The sequence below is a fragment of the Lactuca virosa genome, chromosome 3 (genome assembly GCF_052849685.1).
Source record: "Lactuca virosa cultivar CGN04683 chromosome 3, Lactuca_virosa_CGN04683_v6, whole genome shotgun sequence".
NCBI classification, from domain to species: domain Eukaryota; kingdom Viridiplantae; phylum Streptophyta; class Magnoliopsida; order Asterales; family Asteraceae; genus Lactuca; species Lactuca virosa.
Genome location: NC_136428.1, coordinates 328,758,129 through 328,781,760, shown reverse-complemented (window position 1 = coordinate 328,781,760; position 23,632 = coordinate 328,758,129).

Below are 23,632 nucleotides of genomic sequence, written 5' to 3'. Positions count from 1 at the left end.
TGAGGAAAGGGTTCAAATTGTGCTTTAGAGCCCAAGAGTATCGGTGAAGGCATTGCCTCGAACTTTTATGAATTTTGGATTTTGTCCGTGGAGTTTTGAGGCTGTGATGAGTTGCTCGAAGCGTAGGGCTTCTCGCCATCTTTCCGTGGATATAAGGTTCGTTGGAAACGGACTTATAACAAAGAAGTTATGATAGTTTGAAGTTTTGGCAAGATTAGTCCTTATTGAGAAATGGATGGCAGTTGGGTACGCGGGGCGTACACTTGTGTACGCGCAGCGTACTCATGCGCTTTGCATGATCGCGGAAGCCACCTAGTACGCGGGGCTTACCAGAGGGTACGCTGGGCATAATAGGTCTAGAAAGAAACCCTAATATTTTGGGGTGTCCCTATTTAAGGAACATGATGGCCTCATTTTCAACCACCATTTCCAATCTCCAAACCCAAAATATCGTTTCCATAGCTTTTGTGAGTATTTGTGGCTTATTGAGTGTTCTTGTGGAGCTCTTTTGTGAAGAAGGAGCCTTGATGGAAGGAGATTTGGTGTCCAAGCTTTTGGATCTGAGTTATAATCTTGTTGGTGCATCTCCCAGAGGTATCAAGTTCGAAACTTGCTCATTGTTGTAATAGTTCTAGTTTTTGGTCCATTTTAGGATTCTATGTCCCAATATTTGAGCGTTGTGAGTTTGGTGAACTCCAGAGCAAATCCGCTCTCCTTTCATGAGTATTTGGTGGTCTAGATTCACAAAAATGAGATCTTGGTCGTCTAGACCTCTCCATGCATGTGTTAAGATGAGTAAAGAGAGTCTTAATGGTTATTTTTGGAAGTTGGGTCCCATTAAGGCATGCAAACTGATAAACTCGCCAACTTTATCAGTTAGGGACTCGTAATGAAGCTTCCCTAAGGTTTGGATGCTTTGGGCTGAAGTGGTTAACTTGAAAATTTAAGTTTTTGGACCTGAGTAGTACGACTCGTGTAAGGTACAGTACGCCCCACGTATTGAATTAAGTTCTCCAATCAAGATTTGTGTGTATGATGAGCGTACCAATGGAAGTACGCCCCGCGTAATCTCGCTGTAGGCTTTTTGGGTTAGATCTCGTGTTGGGCCTTAAGTGTTGGATCTTGGTTTTTGGGCCTTCTGTATTGGAGATTTTTGGTCAGAGGAATATATATATATATATATATATATATATATATATATATATATATATATATATATATATATATATATATATATATATATATATATATATCTTGGAGCCATGTGTTGGGCTTGCCATTTTGGACTTAAGTTTAGGGTTGGGCCTTGGTGATCCCATTTGGTATTGGGCCTTAGTGGGCTCATTGGGATTGGGTTATTTATGGGTCGGTTTAATGGACCATCTTTAGACTTAATGTGTGGGGGCTTGGTCTTAGATCCTAATTGGGTTAATTGTTGGTTTGGCTCAATGCTAGAGGCCGGTGTGCAACAGCAACATTTATAGGATTTGTTCATCATCTGAGGTGAGTCTTCTCACTATACTTACCTATGTGGAAATTTATGTGTGACCAGAGGGTCTTATTCATGTCATTGACCGGAGGGTCTTATTTGTGTTATTAACCGGAGGGTCTCTTTTATGTGATTGACCGGAGGGTCTTAATTATACTATTGACTGGAGGGTCTTATTTGTATACTGACCGGATGGTCTTATCTGCTTTATGTGTCAATATGCATTCTGTCTTTGTGACTCATGTTGTTATATTATTTTGTACATATGTTGAGCTATGACCGGAGAATCTTATTCGTGTTATTAAGCAGAGGTTCCTATTTGCTTATACTGAGATATGTGTTATTGTGCATTATATCTTTGTGATTTGTGCTGTTACATTATCCTATGCATATATTAAGTTATGACCGTAGGGTCCATATCGAGTCGTGAGACCAGAGGGTCTTCACTGAGACACATGACCGGAGGGTCCATACCGAGCTGTGAGACTGGTGGGTCTTCACTGAGACACATGACCGAAAGGGTCCTTATCGAGATATAGCCATGAGGGGATAATTATTTGTATATGTGGTATTTTGGAGAACTCACTAAGCTTCGTGCTTACCATGTTGATTTAAACGTGTTTCACGTGCTTCTGTAGATTCCGGGATGGTGGAGGCATGATTGTACACATCCGTCGGCTTATGAAGATTAGAGGATTTTGGGATACTCTAATATTGTTTTGATAATAACTTATAATTTTTGTGATGACTTGAATTTATGAGTAATATTTGAGAATTAAAAATGAAAATTTTTTCTTGAAATTTAAGGTGTTACACGTAGACATTCCCGCGTTATATTCTTTAACACCTATAGGTTGTAAACCTATCCATGTATGACTTATAAACATACACAGGATTGCAAGCATGCCCATGTTCGCCAAAGTTGTGTAAAATAGTTTGTCGTTGTCACCTAAATTCTACTAGATGACTATTCCCTAGTACTACAAACTACACTGTTGGTTACGTCCTCATAATGTATTTTACTTTCCTCAACTCTTTACTATCCAGTATGATTTAGGTAAACTAAGTAATCCAATATTTGATCATGTTTAACCAAGTAAGCCGCATTGAGAAAAAATATTTCAAATACACTCAATAGGCACACATTGCATCTAAGCAATTAAAACACTTCATATTTATGTGTAAGATTAAAGTAACTATACACTCACAGTTAAAGTGGATGCCTCAAAATTTAGGCAGCGTTTCGCCTTAGCATTTTGATGTTTCCCTTGACGTGACCTAAGTATGATTATTACTAAGTCCTAGTCTGATATTCCTTATCACTAATGATAGACTAGATTCCTCAACAATCTCAATGTCTACACTAAGATCTATCAAGTAAAGAATAACCATGTAGGATCATATCGGAGGTAGGGTTCGTTTGGTATACAGAGTATACTGTTTGGAAATCCCAATTTAAACACCTCTCTAAATCCAACCTAGACATCACTCCCACAAGTAGAACAATCAATATAATTACTTGGAATCACTAATAAATCCTATTTATAGGTTCATAATAACGACTATGAACATAAATATAAGTTACATTTGAATTAAGATAAGTGCAGCTTAACTTATAAAGATTTTTACAAAAAACCGAGAAATTGCACAGACAGAATCTTGATCCTAAAGCTCTATATCTCAAATGCTCCAAGGCCTCGCCAAAGTAATCAAAAACTACTGAGTAAAGGGAAAAGAGGTACGAAAGAAATCCAAAGGATTTTGGAAGAAAAGGGAAAAGAGGCACGCCATGCACCTAGTCGGGGCAGGAACTTGACGAGTTGCTTAGTCGACTCGATGAGTTGGATCGGGTTTCCCCGTCTTCTGGATGCTGAGTAAACTCGGCGAGTTGATGAGACAACTCGGCGAGTTGGCTAGAGTTTTTCCCTAGTTTTCTGGACTCTGAAGGAACTCGACGAGTTGTTAGATGCACTCGACGAGTTGGGGTCAACATGGACTGTTGACCTTTACTTTGACCATGGTTGACCAAGTTTGAATGTAAGGGTATTTTTTGGTATTTCAGGATTTTGACAAAGTTAGTCACATGGTGATTGTAGGCAGTTGAGTTGGAGCTGTGAGTTGGGACTTATCTTATCGGTTCAACATTTCTTGAGAGGTGATTCTCCTCACCATACCAATGCATCTAAGGCACCAAGGCCGGCCCATTCAGTTATTTGTATTGTTTATTGTGGATTCACTACTGATATATCTGATATGCATGCATATGTGTTGATGTGCTAGTACTTTATTGACTAGATATTGAAGACCCCAGGGGGAGCCCGTGGCAGTCGGATATCAGACCATGAGGGGGAGCCCATGGCATTCCAGGTAAAGACCATGAGGGGGAGCCCATGGCAAGTAGTTAAGACCATGTGAGGGAACCAATGGCACATAGGTCTAAGACCCTGGGGGGAGCCCGCGACATCCTGGAGTAAGACCCTGGAGGGAGTCCACGGCATCCCTATATGCTATATATGTGTTATGTAGTATGATAGTTATTCCTGTGATATATGGTATGCTAGTTCACTTCATGTTATTTGCATGGAAGACCCCGATGGGAGCCCGTGGCAGTCAGATATCAGACCATGTGGTGGAGCCCATGGCATCCTAGGTAAAGACCATAGGGGAGCCCATGGCATGTAGGTATAAGACCTTGGGGGAGCCCACGACATCCCTATATATTTGTATGCATGGCTTATGTGGTTTATGTAGCTAATATAGCTAATATGGAATATATGATTATATGGATTGTGTGTGGGGTATGCTCTAGGGAACTCACTAAGCATTAGCTTACAGTTTGTTGGTTGTTTCAAATACTTCAGAGCCTAAGGGCAAGGGCCCGGCGTGATGGCGCGGCATGCATTCTCCGACGTTTTTTTTTTGGGACACTCTAATGTTTTCGGATAATTTATTTGATACTATGGATTTTTGATAAACAAATATGGTTTAAATACTTTGTCTTTGAGAATGATTTTGTTGATTAATAATGAAAAATTTTATTAGAAATTTGGGTTGTTACAAGTTGGTATCAGAGCCTTGGTTTGAAGGATTCGGGCACACTCTCGAGTGTTTCAGGACTCAAACTAAGTAAATAGTAAAATTGTTTTCAAAAATCAAAAGATTAAACTTCTTAAGACCGAAAAAGGGAGAGTGCAATGCGCGTAGTCGGTCAAGCTCAAGTAAGTGGTTCCCCAATATGATTAGCCATGCTATATTGATATTTGGATTATGATAGCCGGATGGATTTTGCTATGTGTATGCTTTAAAAATTATATAGGATTAGGATCTTATAGCCTTAGAATAATTGATTTGGCCTTATTTCCTGTTCCTCGTCTGGTTGTGGTCCTAGGGTACAGTCTGTTATTCGAAAGTCTATTTGATCTTGTTCTGTGTATAATTTGCATGCATAGGGCAACCTGTTATGTCTGTTGTGATTCTGGTTTGATGGGGTTGAGCAAATTGTAAGATAGCCTAGGATTTGAGTTAGGCAGTAGCATGTGAGATATGTTTCGTTCTGGGACAAATTAGAGTTATCTGGTAGAGCCTTGGGGAAGGTACAGGTAGGTGTGGAAGGTAGTATTGAGCTCGTACTACTGAAAACACAGGACCTGTACCCGAACTAATGCTAGATCTAGAAGCTTTAAGGAGAACCGGTGTGGGAGGATCCCTATTTTGGATATCTTGCTCTTTTTTTTGGAGTATTTCAGATCAGGATGGTTGTGATGCATCACAAAACAGGGGCATCAGGATCGGGATCAGGATCAGGATCCGGGTCGGGCTACGGTACCGAGCCCATTGATGAGAGGCTACACGAGCTTATTGCAGTCGAGGTTACGAGAGGCATCCATGACGCTACCCCAGTGATTTTTAGGACAGTCAAGGAAGGGATGATGCAGATCATGGAGGAGCAGCTCAGGTCTTTCTGAGCCGAGATTGTTGCGGGCCAGATCAGGGCCCGAATTCCCTCGTTCAGGGAGTTCAAGGCGTGTGGAGCGCCTGAGTTCTTCGGGGTCAGGGAACCCATAGCTAGTCGACGTTGGGTGGCAGACATGGAGAATGCCCAGGGCACGAGCTTTTGCCCCGATGCGGCGAAGGTGGGCTTTGCCTCGTATATGTTGAGGGACCGAGCCAAGGATTGGTGGGAGGAGGTGACTAGCCAGGTGGAAGCAGCCAGTGTGGCTGAGATGACATGGGCAGAGTTTGTCAGACGCTTTGATCTGGAGTTCACACCATCTATTGAGGTGGAGCGGTTAGTGAGGGAGTTTCAGGAGCTCCAGCAGACCACCGAGACTGTGGTAGAGACCAGCGCCAAGTTTCGGGAACGAGCATTGTTGATCCCGCAGTATGCTGCGGATGAGGATATGAGGAGCACAAGGTATCATTCCATGTTGAGGAATGATATCCATGAGTTCGTGAGATTTACAGGGTGCAAAACCCTGAATGAGACGGTGGAGAAGGCCCGAGAGCGGGAGATGGAGTTGGAGCTTTGCACCAAGCGGAAGCCAGGGCAGGTTCAGATAGTTGTAGGTCAGGCTAAAAAGCCTAAGACCTCTGATTCTTCCAGTAGGGGCCAGCAGGGCCGTGGTCGGTGTGCCAGGTGCGGTAAGCCGCACAGTGGGGCTTGTCGAGCAGCGGGCTCAGGATGTTACGCGTGTGGCCAACCGGGCCACATGAGCAGGGATTGCCCCAAGAAGGGCTTGATTTGTTTTCACTGCAACCAGATTGGCCATAAAAAGGCCGATTGTCCGAGGTTGCGGGGAGGAGGAGGAACGGTGAAGGCGCATGCACCCACCACAATGAGGATCACTGATGGCCACCGTGCTAAGGCGGATGCTTCTGCGGTGAAGAGCTGCATATTTCAGTTGACTACCGAGGAGGCTCGGGCAGCACCGTACGTCGTGGCTGGTACGTAATTTATTTTCCCTGCTTGATATTTAACTGGTTGTTATGCTTGTATTTATACATGTGCGCTTGTATAGGGACCTTTTTGGTCAATGGTATTTCAGCACATGTTCTTTTTTATTTGGGAGCTACCCGATCATTTGTGTCTCTTGCGCTTAGAAAGAAGTTTATAGAAGCCCCGGGGACGTTCGATTCCCCGTTGGAGGTTGAGATTACGGATGACCGCACCATGAGTGCTACGAGGGTGTATCAGGACTGTGTCCTGAATGTGTTTGGGGAGAGGTTCCGTGTTGCTCTGGTTCTGATAACATTGCGAGGGCTGAAGGTGATCGTCGGAATGGACTGGTTGGGGGCCAATGGGGCCATGGTAGAATGCGAGTGCCAACTGGTGAGAGTTCGAACCCCAAGTAGGGGAGAACTGGTTATTCATGGGGAGAGGGCCTTGCAGGGGCCAACCCTCTGTTCAGCTGCGAGGGCTAGGAGACTTCTCCATCAGGGATGTTCGGGATTTTTGGGGTATATCTCAGATACAAGGGTCGAGACTCCGACAGATTTGGGAAGTGTATCGGTTGTATAGGATTATTGGGATGTCTTTCTCGAGGAGTTGCCTAGGATGCCTCCGGAGAAGCAAGTAAAGTATTGCATTGATTTGATGTCAGGTGCCGCTCCGATAGCTAAGGCACCGTACCAGCTAGCTATGCCCGAGATGAAGGAGTTGTCTATGTAGCTTTAGGAGCTGATAAATCGAGGGTTTATTCGCCCGAGCAGTTCCCCGTGAGGAGCACCGATCCTGTTCGTGAAGAAGAAGGACGGGTCACACAGTATGTGCATCAATTATCGGGAGCTGAACAAGCTAACAGTGAAAAACCGTTATCCGTTTCCGAGGATCGATGATTTGTTCGATCAGCTACATGGTGTATCTTGGTTTTCCAAGATTGATCTTCGGTCTGGGTACCATCAGATGAGGATTAGGGATGAGGATATATCGAAGACAACTTTCAGGACTCGGTACGGTCACTACGATTTTGTGGTGATGCCATTTGCTCTCACCAATGCCCCAGCAGCGTTCATGGATCTCATGAACAGGGTGTGTAGGCCGATGAAGGATCGATCTGTGATCGTTTTTATTGATGATATATTGGTCTATTCTAAGACCAAGGAGCAGCATGAGCAGTATCTAAGGGAGGTATTGGATACACTAAGGACGGAAAGGCTTTATGCCAAGTTCTCAAAGTGTGAATTCTGGTTGCGAGAGGTGTAATTTTTGGGGCACATCATCAACCAAGAGGGTATTCCGGTTGATCCAGCCAAGGTTAAGGCAGTGATGCGGTGGGAAATACCGAAGAATGCATTTGAGATCCGTAGCTTCTTGGGTCTAGCGGGGTATTATCGGAGATTCATCCAGGATTTCTCCAAGATCGTCGTGCCATTGACCTGTTTGACCAAGAAGAATGTGACCTTTCGGTGGGGCCCGGACTAGCAGTTGGCTTTCAAGTTCTTGAGATAGAGGTTATGTGAGGCCCCGATTCTAGTACTACCTGAGGGGTTGGATGATTTGGAAGTGTATTGTGTTGCATCGATCTCAGGGTTAGGGGCGGTTCTGATGCAGAGGGGGCGTGTGATCGCGTGCCTCGAGGCAGTTGAAGCCTCATGAGGCGAATTACCCCACTCACGACCTAGAATTGGGGGCAGTGGTGTTTGCTCTCAAAATCTGGAGGCATTACTTCTACGGAGTTTGGTGCACCATCTTTACTGACCACAAGAGTTTGAAGTATTTAATGGATCAGCAGAACCTCAACATGCGTCAGAGGAGGTGGTCCGACGTAATGAAAGATTATGACTGTGAGATCTTATACCATCTACGGAAGGCCAACATGGTGGCCGATGCTTTGATCCGCAAGGCGGCGAGTTCTCCGATCGAGAACATTTGTTTGAGGATGATGGTGGTCTCTCCACTGTTAGATATGATTAAGAAGGCTCAAGTGGAGGGTCTGAAGAAAGAGAACTGGAAGATAGAGTGGATTCGGGGTCAGTTTCCCTTGTTTGTACGGGATGGTCAGGGACTCTTGATACAGTGTGGCCGGGTGTGGGTACCGGTAACTGGGGGAGTGAGACAGAAGATATTGGAAGAGGCCACAAGTCTAAGTTCTCTATACATCCGGGGGCTACAAATATGTACAGAGATCTGAGGCTGAGTTACTGGTGGCCCTGCATGAAGCGGGAGATCGCCTGGTTTGTGGAGCGGTGCTTGACCTGCAGGAAGGTCAAGTCCAAACATCAGCAGCCTCATGGCAAGGTTCAGCCACTACCTATTCCTATGTGGAAGTAGGAAGATATCACCATGGACTTCATCACGAAGTTACCGAGGACAGCGAGGGGTGTGGATGCCATATGGGTCATCGTGGACAGATTAACGAAGAGTGTCCATTTTATTCCAATTTCCAAGAGTATTTCTACTAAGAAATTAGCAGATATCTATATGCGAGAGGTGGTGGTCAGGCTCTCGGACCGTGATGTTCGATTTACATCCACGTTTTGGTGGAAGTTCCATGAAGAGTTGGGAACTCAGTTACACTTTAGCACTGCATACCACCCCCAGACAGATGGCCAGAGTGAGAGGACGATCCAGACGCTCGAGGATATGTTGCAGGCATGTGTTTTGGATTTCGGAGGGAGTTGGGATACATACCTCCCACTAGCAGATTTTTCATATAACAATAGTTATCATGCTAGTATCGACCGACCCCCGTTGAGATGTTGTATGGTCGGAGGTGTAAGACCCTATTTGTTGGGTCTCGGGTCATGGGAAGCACTGAATTGGTGCTTAAGACTACCGAGTTGATCCAGCAGGTGCGCGACAGGCTACGGGTCGCACAAAGCTGTCAGAAGAGCTATGCTGACCGGCGTCGCTCGGATCTTGAGTTCCAGGTGGGAGACTTCGTCTTGCTGAAAGTGTCACCATGGAAGGGTGTCATTCGGTTCCGGAAGAGGGGCAAGTTAGGGCTCGGTATATTGGTTCGTTTAGGATTACCGCCCGGGTGGGCAAGGTGGCTTACCGTTTGGATCTGTCGGCCGAGCTTAGCCATATTAACAACACCTTCCATGTGTCTCAGCTCTGGAAGTGTGTCACTGACGAGGCTGCAGTTATTTCTTTAGATAACATTTAGGTGGATGAGATCCTTAACTACATTGAGAGGTCTGTTGCAGTCTTGGATAGGAAAACTAAGGTTCTTCGTAACAAGGAGGTGAACCTAGTGAAGGTGAAGTGGCAGCACCGGAAGGGCTCGGAGTGGACATGGGAGCTGGAGGATGAGATGCGAGAGCACTACCCAGATTTGTTTTCATCAGCAAACTTCGAGGATGAAGTCGAGTTCATGTGGGGGAGATTTGTAACGCTTGTTTCAGGTATCAATTATTTCTCTAACATTTTAGGGTTTTGGATTGGGACTCGACGAGTAGAGGAGCTCCAACTCGTCGAGTAGGGATCATTTTGGATGCAGGATGAAGGGTCTACTCGACGAGTTGGAAGGCCCCAACTCGACGAATAGATGCTGGAAAGGAAAACCCTAATTCTCCAGGCTTTACACCCTATATAAAGAACTTATGGCTCATTTGTGGCCTCCCTCATCGTCTTTACAGCCCAGAAAAACCCTAGTTCGAGCTTTACACCTTCTTGAGTGTGTGTGAGAGCCTTGGAGAGTGATTTTGGTGTGGTTGTGAAGGAATTCGGAGCTTGAAGAGGTTGGAGCAAAGGGAGAGGCTGTAGATCTGATGTATACTCTGTGTTAGCAACCATTTGGAGGTAAAAAGTCCTTACCTTGGCTTTCCATTTCTTATATCTTCCCTTATGCAGGATTATGGTCATTTCTAGGGCAAAATCGAGTCACTCTCGGGTTTGAGCTTGTCATGAGGACATGGTCTTAGATCTGGACTCCTCTAGGCCCCATGAACATAAAGTTATCGACTTTATCTAGTCTTGGCCCTTCTCTATGCCCTAAACCTCTTCATAAGCTTAGTTTTGGGTTTTTTTAGCCTCTTGAGGCCTTGCATGCACGTAAAGTTGGAAACTTTACGTGGTAACTAAACCCTACGAGGTTAGATCTACAGTTTGGAGCATTAGTTTCGCTTAAAAGCGTCTGAATGAGAAAAGGGCTTAAGGAACTCGACGAGTTGCTCAGTCGACTCGACGAGTTGGATCGGGTTTCCCCGTATTCTGGATGCTGAGTAAACTCGGCGAGTTGGCGAGAGTTTTTCCCCAGTTTTCTGGACTCTGAAGGAACTCGACGAGTTGCTAGATGCACTTGACGAGTTGGGGTCAACATGGACTATTGACCTTGACTGTTGACCTTGACTTTGACCATGGTTGACCAAGTTTGAATGTAAGGGTATTTTTTGGTATTTCAAGATTTTGACAAAGTTAGTCACATGGTGGTTATAAGCAGTTGAGTTGGAGCTGCGAGTTGGAACTTATCTATCAGTTCAGCATTTCTTGAGAGGTGAGTCTCCTCACCATACCAATGGGTCTAAGGCACTAAGGCCGACCCATTCAGTTATTTGTAGTGTTTATTGTGGATTCACTACTGATATATCTGATATGCATGTATATGTGGATGTGCTAGTACTTTATTAACTAGATATGGAAGACCCCGGGGGGAGCCCGTGGCAGTCGGATATCAGACCATGAGGGGGAGCCCATGGCATTCCAGCTAAAGACCATGAGGGGGAGCCCATATTAAGTAGTTAAGACCATGTGGGGGAGCCACTGACACATAGGTCTAAGACCCTGGGGGGAGCCCACGGCATTCTGGAGTAAGACCCTGGAGGGAGTCCACGGCATCCCTATATGTTATGTATGTGTTATGTAGTATGATAGTTATTCATGTGATATATGGTATGCTAGTTTATTTCGTGTTAATTGCATGGAAGACCCCGGTGGGAGCCCGTGGCAGTTGGATATCTGACCATGTGGGGGAGCCCATGGCATCCTAGGTAAAGACCATGGGGGAGCCCATGGCATGTAGGTATAAGACCTTGGGGGAGCCCACGACATCCTTATATAGTTGTATGCATGGCTTATGTGGTGTATGTAGTTGATATAGCTAATATGAATTATATGATTATGTGGATTGTGTGGGGTATGCTCTGGTGAACTCACTAAGCATTAGTTTATAGTTTTTTGGTTGTTTCAGGTACTTCAGAGCCTAAGGGCAAGGGCCCGGCGTGATGGCGCGGCATGCACTCTCGGGCGTTTTTGTTGGGACACTCTGTGTTTTCGGATAATTTATTTGATACTATGGATTTTTGATTAAAAAAATGTGGTTGAAATACTATGTCTTTGAGAATGATTTTGTTAATTAAAAATGAAAATTTTTATTGGAAATTTGGGCTGTTACAGTCTGTGGTAGCTAATGGGTGGGGCTGCATCGGCTTGCTAGTGTGCGTTGTGCATCGTGTCAACACACGTGAACTTGTAGATATCTTCAAAAATTTGTATCTTCTTCATACGAACTCCATTTTGGAGTTCTTTATATCCATGTGTAGCTATCGACTAGATCTACAACTTCCATTTAGACTCTGTCAGCTAATTTTGTTGGATCTATATGTTCAAGAATCATTATTGAATGATATTGCTAATAACATATGATCGTATAGGGTCGTACCTTTATCAAGTTGGCACATTTTGTATATTTATTATTAATGTGATTATTAATAAATAATATCATTTCTTATATTTAATTAGAGAATAGTTATTTTTATGTGAAAATAATAATTAAAAGAGAGTATAACTAGTTATTATATCATATAGTATGATTTAATAAGTCATGTACAAAGTTTTAGACACTTTGGTTAACCATGATCAAGTTAATGAGTTAACATACCATGGTTAATAAACTAGCTAGACAACTTTTTTTCCTCTTTAGAAGGTATGGCCGAAAATTACAAGGCATGGAAGGTTGCTTGTCAATCTCCCTCCTTTACCCCCCCCCCCACCACCACCACCACCACCATGCTTCTAAAAGGCTACAAATACTCTATTTTATTATAATCTAAAGCTATGTCTTGCATGGGAGTATATAATAAGGGTATTACATGAATTTTTGGCTAGTTTTTCTCTCTTCTACATGGTGGCTGAGACCACCTTTCCAATCTTCATCTCTTTCTCTCTTTTGAAGCTAGTTTGGTAATTTAAATCTCCTTTGAGTTGTCTCCTTCAATGAATATTTGAGTTAAGTGCTTAAAGTCTTAATACACTTAATATTACGAGAAGGAACTAACATTCCAAGTGCCTTACTCTTCATGGTGGAAACTTGTAGAGAAAATCATACTCTTTGATTTTTCTCTCTTCATCAACATCCCAAAACCAAGTGGGTTCAAAGGCTCTAAAGGTTGTCATTCTAAAAAACTTTATGGTTGTTTTTAATGTCATTCTAACCACTATAAATGTATTCTAGATGGTTTGGTTTTGTTATAAACTTGATGTAACACTTGAGAATTTGGTATGTTTCCTTTAGCCCCTTAATGAAAAAATCATCTCATAATAGTCCCTAGCTAGTACGCAGAGAGTACTCTATGAGTACGCTTAGCGTACTATCCTGCTTCTAGATCGCGCATGCACCCACGTACGTTGGGCGTACATGGGAGTACGCAAGGTAGGGGCAAACCATAATTTTTAGGGTTTGCACCCTATTTAAATAACTTATAACACCTTTGGGCATTTTATTGATCAGCCTCCATCACCATATACCCCAAGAACGAAACCCTAAGTGCTTTTTGTGAGTTTTAAGCTTGAATGTGAGATTTGGTGGTGTTTTAGTGAAAGAAGAAGAAGAAGAAGACTTGGAGGTTCCTTGGGAGTAGCTTGAACTTGTAGATCCAGATTCATCTTCATCTTAGCAAGTAATTTGAGGTTAGAAGCTCCCATATTGATGATTCTATGTGCTAGATCCAACTTAGGGTGTTATTTATGCATTTTTGGGTCTTTTAAGCTAAAGCTGAGTTTATGATCTACTCTAGAAGCCATGGATGCTAGATCTTAGCTCCATTGAGGTCCCTTATCCATAAAAATGTAATATTTATGAGAGATATGGTCCATGCAAGTGTTAAGCTTCTTTTTGAGTTTGGGGCCTTAGCAAGTCATGCATGGGTGTAAAGTTGCCAACTTTATGTGTTAATGGATTGACTATTTGTTTGTATGTTATATGTCGACTTATTATATATGAGAGTGGAGGGTAATCTAGCTATGTGATGAAGGCCAAGATACTCATGTATGACCAGTTTTATGTTAAAGCCCAATGGGTGGGTCATCTATTAGCGGGTTATCTATTAGCTAAAGGCCAAAATGATTCAGAGTTGAGGGTGGTCCAACTGATAGTTGAAGACCAAGATACTTGGGGCGGACCGACTTTATGTTAAAGGCCAAGCGACATAGCAGCTTTGTGCTGAAGGCTATTACTTGTATGTGTTGTATGTGTATTGTGATATATGGTATTTTAGGGAACTCACTAATATTTTGCTTACAATTGTGGATTAAATGTTTTTCAGACACATCTTCTAATGGGAGTATGGTGAAGGCGTGATTGTATACACATACACACAAATCAACAACTTTTATGCTTTGAGACTACTACAATGATTTTTATTATTACTCTAATCTTGGATTTTTGAATTATGGTTTTATGAACAAGTGTTTTCAACTTGATTATGATTTTATGAAAATGGGTATTTATCTTATTTTAAAATGAAAATTTGGGTTGAAAATTAGGACGTTATAGAGTGGTTTACCAACACCGGTAAATGTTATGAAGCTTTTTGATGTGTGTACTCATCTAAAACTTTATGAAGCTTTCTGATGTGTGTGTATTCATTTAGAACTATATTTATTTCAATATTATACTTTACTAGGCGCCTTCCTGCACGTTGCGCATGTTAATAATATATAGTTACAATTTTGAAAATATATGTTCAAAGTAATTATGTTATTGATATTAACTATGAAATAATAATGTTTATACTAAGTTGTCATGAAATTGTAAATATTTTTGAATAATAGTGCTACTTTTAACTATTGTTGATTAATCAATGCAAAAACTATTTATTTGACTATCTTTTAGTTTCGATCATTTTGATTATATAAAATATCAACCATTTTAAGGTAATGTAGTGTAATTTAGAAATTTATGTTGTTCTACATTATTATTATTATTGGTAATTACTTTAAAAAATCACTTATCGTTATTAAAGAGTTACATAATAGTTATAAACCACTTTGTTCTTTGCATTTTCTTTTTATTATATTGAAATAATATGCCTCGTCGTATTATTATATTTTTTTCATTCATATATAATCAAGTAAATATTTATTAATAATATAATTATATTATTCTAATTATATCAAACAAATACCCAACGGAACCTAATCAAACAATCATAAAACATATTGAAAACTGAGAACATCTCCAACAAATTATTGGTTAATTAATTCTATTGAACTTTTATTTCGATATTATAACTCTTCAAATTCCAACTAAGATATATTTAACATTAATCCATTACAACTCAATAGGTTTTTTTACTTATGATATTTAATTGATATTTATTGTACTTAATTAAATAGGATTTAAGTTTTTAAAATATGCAATTAGTTAAATGAATAACATAAATATTTAATGTATACTTGATGTGTGTTTTTATGTATATATTTTAATTGCTCAAGTTTTACTTTTATAAAACTGATTTTATCGCAACTGAAGTAATAAACACACTAGGCGGTGTACCTAATCGTGCAATAGTATAGTTGGTAAGACCAGGTGTCAAACACAAGGGGAATGGTGGTGACCTAATTTGGAGTTTTTGATTATAGGTTACACTAAAGACACAAAAATAGTAAGAGGGGTTTCATGGAATTAAATCTCAAATAAACAATTAAACAACAAATCTTGATAAACTGACTGAAGACAAATCTCTTTAGGTACTTTTGTTTAGACTATATTTCATCTCAAAATGGTGGCTAAGTACTAAGTGCAATGGATATTTATTCATTGTTCACCGATTCCTAATATAACTACCATCATGATCAGACTACTAATCCTTTGATTTGAACAAAACTATTAATTTAGTGATCAAGTGAACAAACAATTATGCAAATCAGTGTTCAGTTCGTATTAAGCAACATTTGATCTTTATTAATCCTAATGATCATAGAAATTAAATCATGTATAGAATGATCATCTACTCATGCACACAAATTAAAGTTCACCACATTATTTCCTAACACTAGGTTTTGATCTAACTCTAGTCATAATAACCAATGATCATGGACAACTATGATTCAAATTAACACGGTCAAAATGATCATCTAAACTCTATTAATTCAGCAATAGAGAATAAAGTAACAATATTTAACATATATGGATCTTGAAATCAAACTTGACAAAATAAAGTAAATAAGAATAAAAAATCCAAATAGCAATTAATCCATAATCTCAAAGATTCATTTAGTCATAAACACAAAGAAAAGGGTTTTAACACCCAAATCAGAAAGTAAACACATATGGAATCACATTGGAATGCTAATCATGATCAGTACAACAAACCAAATGATTTCTGGCATGAATCCACACTTTAATCCTTCAGATCTTCACTCCATATCAGCTTAACGGCCCTCCGACCGCCTTCTATACCCTCAAAACGGCTTCTCTAATGTTTATAATCGTAGGGAACGAATTAGGGTTCAAGATATCTCATTAAGGGTAATTTTTGGATCTATTTATAGTTTTTAATGTCACTACGGCGTGGTTGAAAGCCATCACGTCGTGGTCTTCATGATATCTCATATTCTCCAAGTCAGATCAAAAATCGCGAAGTTTCCATTTACCACGTCATGGTGGTGATCACCAAGTCATGGTAATTAGGAATCAATATTATCTCAAAACACGAATGTCGTCCAAAATTGTGTCTAGTTTTCAGAACATTTTGAATATTGTCAATCGGAGTTACGAGTCATGAGATATGGCCAAAACAATGAAGAGAGGTCAAGTTCTCTAGCAACATCATTTTTGTGTCTTCTTAGCTCATTTCTTATCCTTTTGCATTCCACCTCCGGTTTCCAATCTTTTCGCTTCCTTTCCGTTCTAGCAACAAAGTATGCATGTAAAATATAAAATTTAAGCATTATAAGTACCTTTTAGTTCTAAATAGCATAAAAACATAATATAAAACATTAAGAAAACAACATAAAGATATGTATAAAATAGACGTTATCAATACTATTATATTCTAATAAAACCATTCTTATAAATAAACTAGTATGTTACTTCTATAATTTTGAATTTTTCATTATAACTTATTTTTGTATGTTTTTTCCATATAGTCTCTGTGTATTCTAGATAACGAGTTTTAATGAATCGATGAAACATTATTTGATAATATGTAATTGATGAAAGTTTAATGTATTTCATTGTAGGAAATATATTTATGTTTTATTTATTACTATATAGTAAATTAACAATTTTAAATATTATATAATTTTAAATAAGCATAAGATTAAAATATTACATCAAAAAAATACAAACCTATTATATATATATATATATATATATATATATATATATATATATATATATATATCATTACCTATATACGAAAGAAATCGAAGTGATATTTCCATTTAATAATTTGATCCATCCACATGAGGTACAACACCTTTGTAGCTATCGTACAAGTTGGTAAAACATACATTTCAAGTGGATAAATCAATTCATCAAGCGGAAATATCACTTCTATTATGGTACACGTCGATGAGTTTTTCCCTCTGCCAATAATAATACCGGTGGGCGGAATTTTTAACTTATGCGGTTAGTAGCTTGCTTGATTCACACAACCTAGATGCTAGTTACGTCTTGTTAGTTAAACATGTCGTTGTTGTCTCTACCCATATTTTTGGTCCAATTGAAGTAGGCGGTTTTACTTTTTCTCCAATTACTTACCGGTATCTCTTTCACAGTAGAGGTTTTCTATGTTTGTTGATTTCCTCAGTCTGCTTCTTCTTCTTATGTAAGTAGTGTACATTTCAGTAAAAGCAATTAGTTTTAGGGTTTATTTAGTTTGGATTTATTTTGTACAAATTAGGCGTTATATGTTGAATCTACTAATATGTCTCTGAAATTGTTGTTTGGTACTTTGATTCTACAAAGACAGGTTTGATTCAGCCGCCTATTCTTTTAAATTATAATGCATCAGCTGCTTGCCCTCTTTCACCCCACCGCCTCAATTAGTTATCTAAAGGTGAGTCACTCTTTCTTTTCCAACGCTGTGTCATTTGCCGCCACCTCCTTCGTTTTGCGGCCCCATATGAATGCCTTGTGTTTCCTTTTATCTCTTTCCTCTCTCTTAACGACTAATCCTCTTTGCTCCAAACATCATTTATTCTCTCACTCCTTCCTCACTGTATGCTGGGACGGAGGTGCGGGACACCTAGCGTCCCTCTGTGGTAACGTAGAACAGGATGCTTTAATGCCAATAATTTTGGTTTTTGTGGTTTTATGGGCATTTTCTGGCTTAACCAAGAACTCAAGTTCATCTCCTTTTTTATTTTGCAATTTTCTCCTTATTTTGGTTCTCGTAGCAGCTTCAAGTTGAAGAAGTTGGAAGGGATTAGAAGTTTTTCATTTATCGATTGCATAATTATTAGATGTGTGGGATTTTAGATCTTGATGTGGCTAGGTAGTAATTTTGTTTGGTCTACCACATAACGAAATGCTTCCCAAACAATATTGGGCTAAACCTGATGACAATGATCCAGTTTCAGCTATTGACTTAAGATCTATCCACATGAGGAAAACTGGAAAGGTGAATGTGGTGTGCAGGGTTCAAAGTGTGAGGAACGTCTCAGATTTAAGAAAACCTAAGATAATGATATGAGTGTTTATCTGTTTATTTCTCCCCTATCATCCAAAATATTGATAAAGAGCTCTAAAGAGTTTGTATATTTTTTCCTTATCATGTAACATCCCCATCTGGCACGTATCACAATATTGTCCGCTTTGGCTCCCGGCACGAAAACTTCCCAGGGGGTCACCCATCCCTGAATTGCTCTCGCCTGAGCACGCATAACTATAGAGTTCTTATGGGATCTGCTACCCTCACGGATTTAAAACGTGTTGTGTCAAGGAAGGTATCCACACTCCTTATAAGGAAATGCTTCGTTCTCCTTCCAAGCCGATGTGGGATCAGGTGCAACCCACCTTCACCCCCCATTATAGGGTTCGACGTCCCCGTCGAACACATCGACCCGTGCCCAGCTCTAATACCATTTGTAACATCCCCCTCTGGCACGTATCACAATATTGTCCGCTTTGGCTCCTGGCACGAAAACTTCACAGGGGGTCACCCATCCCTGAATTGATCTCGCCCGAGCACGCTTAACTGCATAGTTCTTATGGGATCTGCTGCCCTCACGAATTTAAACGCGTTGTGTCAAGGAAGGTATCCACACCCCTTATAAGGAAATGCTTCGTTCTCCTTCCAAGCCGATGTGGGATCAGGTGCAACCCACCTTCACCCCCCATTACGGCAAGGGGAGGAGTTGGTTGAGCTTTCCAGTACCAGGATTTGTTACTGGGACATATTCTGATGAGCAGAGGCCTGCAGTTGCTTGGGATCAGGGAGATGTTCTGTACTCGTTACATTTTGCGGGTTGAGCGGGAGAGGCTAGCACAGGGTTTCTAGATTTGAGGCTTCGGGGGGTGGTTTGTTCGAGGCCTGAATGTGAGTCGTAGGGACTCCGGAAAGGAGTGATGATTATGCTCAGGTGGGGTTTTGTAGCTGGAAGTAGAATGGTTAATTGATAGATTGGAATGTCGTTTTATAGGGCAAGGATTGTGCCCTTTCAGTTTTCGAGCTCGAAGGAGTGACCAGACTTGGGACCCCAGGATCAGGTTGTATTCCAACTCGGGGTCAGTTAGTTGCAGGGGTTGACAACAATATTTCAGCGCTGGTGAGAGCGGGTGGCTCGATGTGGCATAAGTATCTTGTGAGATCCGATTCGCCCTGTATCTCTTGCATCGGATGGTGAGGGTTGATTATGCGATTCATTGCACTTTTGGGATTGGAAGCTATGTCTTGGGAGTAGCTTGTAGCCTGGTATAGGGCAGAGGTTGCTTCAGCTACCGCAGCTCAGCTATGGACGACTGAGCTGGTGAGTGAGTAAGGGTGCGAGACCCTGAATGATAATATTTCTAGAGCACGAGAATGGGAGAATTATTGGAACACTTTGGGAAGAAGAGTATTATGTGGGAGGTCTACAGACAGGGTCCCACAGGATGGTTATTCAGCATTGTCCGGATTCAGTGGTTTTAGTAACCGTTATTGATTGGCGGATGATAACGCAAGGAAATAGCTCGTTGCTGAGATATTAGTTGGAGCACCTATCTTTAGGTCTTCAAGGTTTGAGTGTGGGATCATTCAATTATTAGGGACTGTCGGTTTCACTAGGATTCAGGAAGTGTTCAACTAGTTCTTAGAAGTGTGTGACCATTTGGGATTGGCTGGTAATGGAGCACTAGTTGGAAAGAGTTGGTTGTCATCGGATTGATCGTTGGAAAGTGAGAACGGTTGGGAATTCTCCAACTTTCATGTATTGTGAAGACTTAGTTGAATCTAAGTGGGGGAGAATTATCCCGGGATTCAGAAGCAGGAGCGATTTTGGAATTGGGATAAGTTTCGCATCGTTGTCAGGAAGGAAGACAACCCAAGTGGCCGTTTGTTTGAGGGTTGTGTGAGTTGGGAGTTTGGTAAAACTCACAAACATGTGAATTGCGTCTTCTCGGTGCTTTATAGCAGAATTTGGGAATGAGGTTGGGATTCTAGCCATGAATTAAGTTCAGTTGTGTGTTAGGTCGAGTGCGTGTTCGACCGATATGGAAAGTGTTGTAAGTCTGTGGGTGTAGTCGTAGCATTCACTAGCAGCAGATAGTGTTGGAAGTGTTGTAAGTCTGCGGGTGTAGCCGTAGCATTCACCAGATTGGCAGATAGTGTGAGAAGTGATGTAAGTCTACGGGTGTAGCTGTAGCATTCAAAAGGTTAGCAGATAGTGCTAGAGTGATGTAAGTCTGTGGGTGTAGCCGTAGCATTCACTAGGTTGGTAGATAGCATGAGCGCGCTGTTAGTACGCGAAAGGGACAGTAGTACCCACCAGTTCGGGTGTAGCAGTGAGGATATGGAAATCCACGGATTGGTTTATGGGTTTCCCTAGAGGGATTAGACCTCGTTAAGCCAGTGATAAGACTATAGGAACGTCACTACAGTTATGAGATCAAGGAAGCAATGGATTGCTTAAGGTTGCTTGTGATGCAAGGCTACCATTGGTCATGTAGCAATCGCTTTTATCCGTGGATTTGGTAACGACGGGATTCGACACATGGATCCGATCGGTTGGATCAGGAGGTTGTTAGAGTCGCAGTGGCATGATAACTAGTGGCAACTAGTTCCAGGGAAGGATTTCATTCGGAAGTCGTGTGAGGCAACTATGTGGGAGTCCTTTAGCTCCACGACCGGGCCAGAACCAGGTATTTCAGATGATTGGTGAACGAACTGAGAGTAGGGAGGTCTCGATAGATTTTGTAAATCAGCCATGTGGTAGCATACTACTTCAGGCAGATCAGTATTCAGACAGTTTCTGTGTTTAGGGCGGTATTGACGAATTGGGTCCTCAGGTGTATGAGAAGTATCTAGATGTTGGAACCCCCAGATATCAGAAGTTGAATAGTTAGATGAGAGACAAGTGGATTGGGCTCAACAATAATGATTTGGTATGAGAGGTCTGTCAGGGAGCCAGATCATCTCAAGGCTTTAGATTTCGGATTCAGTAAATATGATCATATTGCAAGGAATTCGTTTATCTTCAGGTTTTTAGAAACCTGTTAGGGTTAGTTTTGATTGCCTTGGGAAGGCTGGGGTTATGCTAGGGATTGTGGCCATGCAGTTCAAGTGGTCTGGCGTATAAGGAATTATAAGAAACGATTTCGAGGACGTAATCAAATTAAGTGGGGGAGAGTTGTAAAATCCCACTTAAAATAAAATAAATAAATAATAAATTCGGAACCCCAAAATGTAATTTTATTATTATTTTATATTATTATGGTCCAAAATCAAATAATAATTAGTGGGGTATTGGTTTTGGGAAGCCAAATGGCAAGATTTGAATCTCCAGGGGTTAAAAGTTTATTTCTGGGATTTAATTTGTGAAGATTTTAAGGAGTCAGGGGTTGTTTGGTAAGATTGGGACTTAAATGGAAAGGATATTGAAATGTTGAGGGCTGAATTGTAAAGTTTGGATCTAATTTGAGAAGAATAAGAGGAGATGGACTAAATGTGTAATACATGCGAATGTTGGAAGTTGGACACGGGTGGAACCTGTCACTTAGGGGAAGGATCAAATGAGAACACCTAAAAGGTTGAGAACGCGAGAACAATTCTGGACCAATCAATATATAAGGACATATTAGTAATTGTATATTTTAATTAAATTAAAATAAAATAAAAGTCAATCAAATTACCTTAAATTTAGGATCAGATACCAAAAAAGAAATAAATATTCGATTTTTTATTTTTCTTATTAATGGAATATAAAAAATATTTTTACCAAAATTTATTTTAAAACTGAAAAAAAAATTAATTTTTTTCTTAAAAAAATCATTTTTTTCTCATATTTCATGTTTTTTATTTTGTGTTCAAAAAATTGAATAGAAATCGCACCCCAAATTAATACATTTGTATTCATAAATGATTTTTTTCTTTCAAAAAACCTGATACTGCTCCAATCACAAATAGATACACATCAATTTACAAGTAATCAAATTCCTTTTTTCAATCAACTAAAAATAAAAAGAGTGTAAAAATTATCATTTATTCATAAAAAGATCACATCTAATCATAAATAAATACACTAATTAACACATGATTACACTGTTATTCACAAATGAATACACTGCTATTAACAAATAAGTACCCTGTTATTCAGAAATGAATAAATGAATACCTCTAATCATAAATAAATACATTCATTCACACATGAATGCACTGCTATTCACAAATAAATACACTGCTATTTATAAATAAATACACATTCTAACATAAATGAATTCATCATAATATAATATAACTTACATCTAAAAAAATATAGAACATAATACAATTATTCATTCTCCTCTAGCTCAAATTCTTCACCTTTCATCTTCTCAAAAAAATCCAAAGTACCTCCACAAAACCCATATGGAAGAACTCTCAGAACCTTCATAGTCAGTTCAAAACTTTCTCTGGCATCTCTCTGATTAGCAATAAAGCATTGGATATTGACAATATAGTTTACCTTTGTCGAGCATTCAAACGTAACAGAAAAATTAAAAGAATTTCCCATGAGGAAGGTTGGCCTGCTATCAGATTACACAAAAAATTCATCCATTTTCACAGGTTATTTGCAAGTACAGATTTAACGAAAACATGATCAACTGATTCTACATCAGAATTACAGAAAGGAGATTACAAATTTTAGACAACAATACCCTTGTTGTCCAAATTTTGGACAATAATGATTGGATAGATAGATTTCAATTTAACACAAAAAAGTTGCAAGTCAGATGGCTTGAGCTAATAAGTTTTTTTCCATGTGCCTAAACAGATGTTAGTAAAAAAAGGAGTCAAAAGTAAAATTACCTTGTTTTGTCTGTGATTGAAGTGCCTCCCGGCCAAAAAAACGTGTATGTTCTGGGACGGGAGCCCACCTGAGCCAACCTCTAGAATGAAATTGTTGCAATTCATCATAAGCTCTTTTTTTTCATTCCTCTATATTTCCCTGTTAAAAAGATGATGATGAGAAAAATGACATCCAAAGGCTGAGTAGATCCAACAGTTAGGGCTTTAAAGTGAAAGAGATGGAGATCAAAGAGAAATTGAATTTGAGAATGGTTAAAATGGAAGCAATCACGTGAAGAGAAATAGAAGGTATGGTGTCGTATCGAAGAAATGTGAGATATCAATGAATCGATTATGAACAAATTAAAGATAAAGGAAAGATAAAGGAAGCCCTAATCGTACCCGTCATCATGACATGTCGACAACCTTCACCCTTCATAACCAGGAAACCACCATCGACATAGCCTCCATCATCAGTCTTTATCTTCACAGCGACATTCAATCAAAATCGAG